Here is a 6,056-nt window from a genome sequence, read left to right as displayed (position 1 = left end):
CTCAATTAACTTCTCTTCTCTTCCTCAAAAGAACAGTTATTACCATCTTTAATACCATGTGAAAAACTGTCCGATAGGGAGGGGTTTCCTTCTAAAAACACTCTCCAGCTGAAGCATCACTGAACAGGGGACAATGTTAAACTTTCATTTTAACTTTTAATCCCTTACATTTCAAATGTGTCAGCTGTGTTCCTTTTTCTACATCCTTAATAAAAGGTTAACATGATTTTAATGGTGTATTTGCCATGGTAGTAAGCAGGCTGAGGCCTCTGCATTCCAAACCTTGGTTAGCATTGTTTAATATTGGACAGGAACATGGAACACCACCTTTGGTTTTTTGGGCCCATATATTCCATCTAAATTAATGTATGCTCCACAGCCAATGAGAGAGAGAAAGTGTACATGTCACTTGTCTTCCTGAGTAATTCATCCATCTACGTGTGATAGCAGCCTGGCCCTTGCAAACTGGGAAATGCTGGGCCATGTGGACTGAGATACCAGAGGGTGGAAATGCAGTGTGGAACACTGAAACACTAGCAGCCTAGTTTGTCCTGTTCATTAGGTGTGAGGAGCTTTAGATCATTGTTTCAGACCCTGTAGGCTGTGACACAAAGGCTTGAGAGTGCTTTGATCCCAAGCCATTCCCATTCCTCATCTCCAGTCTTCCAGTGAAGCAGATTTGCTGAGCTACTTGCAACTAAGTCCACCTCAGATGCCCAGGTCATCCCTTAAACCATTGCACCAATTCCTCTAGAACCTCTATGCAATACCTCTTTGAAGGACTCCTTTTGCTTGTTCACCTGAGTCTATATATCAGAACAGGGTCCTAGGGAAAGGGGCAATCTGGAATTCTGGTCATGAGCACCATAAGCAGGGATTCAGCCATTTTGTTATGTCAGAGTACAGCTCCTCCTCAATGTAAAAATGTATTACAGCACATACACTTTGGGTATAGAAGGAATTGTCTGAGCATTTAGAAGGAAATTGGTTATTTAGTTTATACCCTAAAACTAATTTTTAAATGGATCCTTTCAGAAATTTAACACCCATGTGAGATTATTTATCCCAAATTATGTTAACAGAATAATGCGGAGTATTCCATAGAGTTAAAACTCACTGAAATCTCATGCTTTGACTAAGTTTGAAGAATTAAATTTGTTAGGATTAATGGTCATTTTTTTTGCTGTTGTCCTTCATAACTGAAAGCTTTTCCTTTAGCAGATGACAAATATTGTTTGACAACAGAGAATTCCATGAAGAACTACCTTCTCTCAAAATGGCTGCCATCCCTTACTGCTCACAAGGGGAGTGCTGCTAGAAGCCTCCTATTGTTCCCAAGGGGAATGAGGCCAAGCTGCCCGCAGGGAAGATGCTGACCCATATAAATATAAGTGGCCACCATCTTCCCTGAGGGCAGCTTGGCTTCACTCCTATAGGGAATAATGGGAAGCAGAATGGAGCTGGTATTGCAGAATGGAGTGGTGCAAAAGGGCCAGAGTGATGGCAGAATTACCGAGCCCCAGATTCCTCTGGCGTGGGGGATTCCTTAACTAGTGTGGAGCCAGCTCCGATGTCACAATGTGCGTAGCCTATGCAATATGGGTTCTGCATGGGGCACATTTGAGGGTTAGTGCTTCTGGACTAAGCTGTGTTGTAGTGATCTCTGGCTACCAGATAGCAGTAGCTCCAGAGGCCTATTTCTCCCTCACCTCATCCTTTGCCCCAGTAAACAAGAATCTAAATAATAAACACGAAAAGGAAGATCTTGAACTAACCTGGTGTGTGCCCATCATCACTCCATTTGCATGGTGTACCACTTTAACTAACCTATCCTCTTTATTCTTTTGGCTTTTCAGATAGTAAAGACTGTCTCTTGCCATTGTGTTTTGTGCAGTGCCCAATACAATAGGGTCCTAATTTCTCATTGGGGCCTGTGGACAGTATTGTTATAATAATCTTCAGGCCCTGAAATATACATGAAGATAGTATAGAAACTATAGTTACAAGATGTCGATTTTGTCTGACTTTGCAGACTTGAGAGTCTGTTGCTTTCCCACAAAATGAGTTATGATCTGCTATGAAGCAAATGACACATCATGGCCTCATGAATAGCTTTATATCTGCTTGCTTCATGTCAAACAGTTTCTGTTTCCTCAAAACTATTCACACTGTTTACCACCTGAATTTTCTGCTATTAAACACAGACATTGTCACTTTTGCTTCTGGTCACCACTTCTTAAACATACCTCTCGTTTTGTTGACTCCATTTTCCTTATCCAGAGTGATTCATTTGTTCACTCATTGACTGCTCTCTAGCACATCTGTAACATCCTGAAATAGCCTCTCTCCCTGGCACTGTGTGATGGTGCCGAACTCAGGGCACTTCATAACTATATATGTCACCAATCTTGGCAACAGTTGCTGGTTTGGAACCATTTTCTTAGGTTATTTATGTAACACTCATCACGATGATATCTAAGCCCTGACCTCTCAAGATGTGGCTCAGGAAAACAAAGAAAGATGTTGGAGCATCAGCTTTCTGGCTTAAGTAGAAGCAGTGTACTAATGACATATTTATTCTTACCAGTGTGCAGCATCCTCGCCACCTTTTTCCGTTTCATCTAAAGACTTGCTTGCCTTTCAAAGGATTTTCTTTTCAGTACATTTTATTATTTCCAGCAGATTTTGCTAGGTATACTGGGATCCATTTTCACCTGCTGTTCCTACATTTCAACCCCAGATTCTTTTCATAAGACCAGTCATTCAGCAATGCCCCCATTCTCTCATAGGCCCTGGGTGAAAACGCGCTGAATTCAATGGAAGGACTCTCCACTAATGGGCTTTGAATCAGACTCAGAAATAGGCATCTCTCTCTCCACCTCAGGCTGTGTCAAGGGAGCATTCTCCAGAATTGGATCCTGAATCTAGATCATCACCTACCACCTCTCTCCTTTTGGGGCTCCCCTGTTCATATCTGGCTGTGTTAATGCAGTACTTCCTCAGTGTTCAAATTTTCACTGTTCTGGAGCATGTTGATGACAAAAGTAGGTTCACTGCTTTTTTCATAGATTCAAGGGCCAGAAGGGATAATTGTGACCACCTGACTTCATGTATTACACAGGCCAGATAACTTCCCCCAAAATAATTCCTAGAGCAGATCTCTTAGAAAAACATCCACCTTGATTTAAAATGGTCAGTGATGGAGAATCCGCCACAACCCATGGTAAGTTGTTCAATGGTGATAACAGTCAGCTCTGGGTTCTTGGGGAACCAGGGCGCAGTATCTAGCCTGTCTGACTCATGAAAGACAGTGCGCACACACACACACACACACACACACACACACCAGTCTCTGCTTGAACCAAAACCGATCAGAGAAAAGGCTTACAGAGAGCAGTGAAGGATGTTGGGAGACACACCTAGACCCCTCCTGACATGGGGGACAAGATTAAGACATCTCCATTAGCATACAGAATGAAGAACAGAGACAACTCCCCTAGCCTCATCTGCATGAAAGATGGGACAGAGAGACATCTCCATTTGCATACAGAATGGAGAACAGAGAACCGGACTGAACTCTGGGACCAGAAAAGCAGGGAAGCACTGCATCATGGGGGATCTCTGCTCCAGATGTTAATGAACCTATGCCTGCACACATCCAGCTCAGCAATTATCTGACCAATTCTCATAATAAATCCTTGATTGATATCCAAAATACTGAAGCAGCCTCGTTGCATTGTGAGCTCCCTATAAGAAAACACCACCCATAGCCAAGAGTGATCCGCTCCTATTGTCTAGCCTAAAGAAAACCCTTGAGTCATCAGTTTACCTATAAACAAATCTAGTGTTCTCCCTTGAACCATTGTATTTTCTCTACAAAAATCCTACACATCCTCCAGTCAGTGTTCTGATGCATGGATCCAACCTCTGCCTCAGTTCCACTGGGACTCCGTCTCCTGACTGATCATGCTGGGGGCTCTGCCAGTCTCCAGCGCTCAGGATCCTGAGCTACCACCATCACCTGGGAACCCCGACCAGTTCATGCTTCAGGGAGGAGTGAGATCTTTTTTTCTCTTTCTCTCTCTGTTTTCCTTTCTACCTCAAGTATTAACTTTTAATAATGTATGTTATGTTGGTTTAGGCTCTCCTTGTGTAGTTATCACTGTTATTCAATAAATAACTTTTATGGTTAAGCTGGTTGCTTCTCTCTCTCTGAACTTTACTCTTTTGTGTTTTTAGCTTCCCCCATTTACTCTGTAGCAATGCTTCTTTTACCTAAGCTAAAGATCCCTGTAGCACCCAAAAATACTGTGGGGTTTGCTAATCAAGTGGGTTACTACCAGTACAATTGTGATGTGAAAGTGGGATAGGGATGTGTTAAACCTGTGGTATATAAGGGGGGGAAGCTGAAAGTGCTGCTTGACCCAGCCCATTGAGTACAGGGACGTGTAAGGGGATCAGCTTGAGAGTGATGATTGACCCGGTCCGCTCAGACTTGCACGCGCACACACGCAAACAGAGCATGTTCATCTGGTTCTAGGGCTGGAGGAACCCAGTCCTGGGGAAACTTCAGGATAGCTCCACTGGGAGGGGACTTGCAGAAGGAAGGAGTAGAGCTCCATATGAACACACAAGTGACATAAGCAGTACATTAATAGAATTACAGAGCCCCCCCCCTCCGAAGAGTAACCCCAATAAATGAGCATACCCAAAAGTAACAGGCACATCTGGTAACAATAGCTAATTACTCTCACCATTAAAAATTTACACCTTATTACCGGTCTGAATTTGTCTAGCTTCAACTTCCAGACATTGGATTGTGTTGTACCGTTCTCTGCTAGACTGAAGAGTCTGTTAAGTATTTGTTAGCCCCATAGGTACTGATAGACTGTAATCAAGTCATCCCTTAACCTTCTTTTTATTAAGCTAAATCGATTCAATCTATCACTATAAGGGATGTTTCTAATCCTTTAATTATTCTTGTGGCTCCACTCTGAACCCTCTCCAATTTATCAACATCCTTCTTGAATTGTGGGCACCAGAACTGGACACAGGATTCCAGCAGAGGTTGCCCCTGTGCCAAATACAGAGGCTATATAATCCTTCTACTCCTACTTCAGAGTCTGCTGTTTATACATCGCAGGACTGCATTAGTCCTTTTGGTCACAGTGGGAGTGTATGTTCAGCTGATTATCCATCATGACCCACAAATCTTTTTCAGAGTCACTGCTTCCCAGGATAGAGTATGTGAGTATGGCCTACGTTCTTTGTTCCTTTCGTGGATGCCTCCCTGATGGTGTGGTGCTGGTTGTTATGATTATTTATTTACAGTAGCATCCATTATGTGCTGGGTGCTTTCCAAACATGTAAGGATACTCCCTGCTTAGAGCTCACTACAGTTGGAATGATACAGAGAAGATTAGCATGCCCCCTGTGCAAGGATGACACACAAATTCATGATCTAAAGATAGAGGTCAGGGGAAGGAGAAAAACAATAGGCAAGATATGTACAATGAAGGTACAGATCAGCACTATTCACTGTAACTGGCACAGTAGTCCTGGATCTCTACAGGGACTTGAGTGTGAACAACCCAAGGGAGGTCAAACCATGCATAAGGACTTCATGGAAGAAAGCATGGAGGTGATTCTGGGAAAATCCAAGAAAGTAGGATGAGGTTGGAAGCCCTGGCAAAATGGAGGGGACAGGGTGACATGAAGCCAGACAAGAGAGGATAAGCAGGGAAGGGCAGAGTTATGTAGCGCTTTGAAAGTTGGGGGACACAACATAAATTTCATATGATATTAGATAGGAAGCCAATGGAGGGATTCAAAAACAGGAGTTACACGGTCAAACCAATGGGCAAGGAAGAGTTTACTCCCTTTAGAGCTTTTCAGTTCAGGCTTCCTCCTTTATATCCTTCTTGTTTCCATGGCTGGCACTACTACTAGATGCCAGTACTTCCACCACTAGACGCCAGCTGTAACAGTAATGATGTTTTTGCATTCACATCCCAGTTTGTTCATGGTGGGGAGAAAAGCCTGAGCCTTACTGCAAG

At 43.2% G+C, this 6,056-nt stretch overlaps 1 non-coding gene across 1 annotated transcript; it reads left to right on the top strand.

Annotated features, from left to right (window-relative positions):
- Positions 1 to 5,374: 5,374 nt before the first annotated feature.
- On the top strand, positions 5,375 to 5,476 carry LOC114019577. Its single transcript, XR_003564622.2, has one exon. It is a non-coding gene; the product is annotated as a U6 spliceosomal RNA (small nuclear RNA).
- Positions 5,477 to 6,056: the final 580 nt, after the last annotated feature.

The sequence above is a fragment of the Chelonia mydas genome, chromosome 9 (genome assembly GCF_015237465.2).
Source record: "Chelonia mydas isolate rCheMyd1 chromosome 9, rCheMyd1.pri.v2, whole genome shotgun sequence".
Classification (NCBI taxonomy): Eukaryota; Metazoa; Chordata; order Testudines; family Cheloniidae; genus Chelonia; species Chelonia mydas.
This window is presented reverse-complemented; position numbering and strand designations above follow the sequence as displayed.